Source organism: Plasmodium gallinaceum (assembly GCF_900005855.1).
Source record: "Plasmodium gallinaceum strain 8A genome assembly, contig: PGAL8A_v1_98, whole genome shotgun sequence".
NCBI classification, from domain to species: Eukaryota; Apicomplexa; class Aconoidasida; order Haemosporida; family Plasmodiidae; genus Plasmodium; species Plasmodium gallinaceum.
This window is the reverse complement of record NW_021628265.1, coordinates 1648301-1649797: the sequence shown is the minus strand read 5'-3', so window position 1 is coordinate 1649797 and position 1497 is coordinate 1648301.

Genomic DNA, 1497 nt, shown 5'->3' with positions numbered 1-1497 from the left:
GCTTAAAAAAAATGCATTTAAAATATACAATAATAATTTTAAAAATATATATTTTTTTGTACACTAAATATTTTTATAAATTTAATCTTTTTTGAAATTTTTTTTTTTTTGCACTTCAAAATTTTTGAGCTACATTCGACGTATCAAATTCTTTTTTTTTATCATACGAACTAAATTTTCATAATTATTTTTTTTTTTTTTTCAAACCAAAAATTTTAAAATTTGCATGAAATTTTCAAATAAATTTGTAAATTAATTTATATTAATTATGTAAAAAAATATTAAATTTTTTTTTTTTGTGCATTTAAGGTGAAAAATGGGTTGTAAAAAATCAATTTTTTTTTTGATCTTTTTTCTGAAAAGATATCTAATATATAAAATTTATCCGATAAAGCTTAGACATTTGTCCATTAATTTTTAAATTTTCTTTAATTTTAACATTTTAGAACATTATTATGAACATTTACATATATATATATATATATTTATATATATATATAATTATATATATATATATTTATATATATATATTTATACACACATAAATATATATATGTGAGAAGAAATTTTTAAATGATTATTTAATATTGTTTTTTTGAAAGACATAATACGATGATACGCAACTTAAAATTGTATTGTAAAATAATATTGATATTCCTGCATTTTAACATAAAAAAGAAAAAATATATAACAAAAGGAATATTTTTATCAAATATTAGGTGTTTATATATATTTTCTAAATTTGTTTCTCTGATAATATATACTTATTATATCTAAAAGAGAAACTAATTTTAGAAACTAATTTTAGATTAATTATTTTTCTAAATATAAGTTTTATAAATATGCTTCATTCATAATATGAAATATCTAAAGTATTAAAAACTCCATATTATATATTAGGTCATTCATAGATAAAAAATTGAACTAAAATGCATTTCCTCCTAGAATAAAGATAACTAAAATATTCGAAATATACTTAAAAATTATTATCGATAAATTAAATAAAATGATTAAAAATATTACATTAATACTTAAAAATTATTATCGATAAATTAAATAAAATGATTAAAAATATTACATTAATACTTTAATATTATTATCGATAAATTAAATAAAATGATTAAAAATATTACATACAATAATACTTCAAAATTATTAACTAATCTACTTATAAATATCTAATAATCGATCTAAGTATGATTAGATAACTAAGGAATATATATACAGTAATACTATAAAATCAGTCATAAAATGTTATAGTAATTAAGAAAGATACTTTCAATAACACTTTAAAATTATTCTAAATACATTAGGGTAGTTAAGAAAGGTACTTACAATAATACTATAAAATTAATCCTATTATGTTATAATAATTAACAAAGGTACTTTCAATAATAACTTAAAATTGTTCTATATATATCAGGTTAATTAAGAAAGGTACTTACAGTAATACTATAAAATCATTCTTAATATATTAGGGTAGTTAAAAAAGGCACT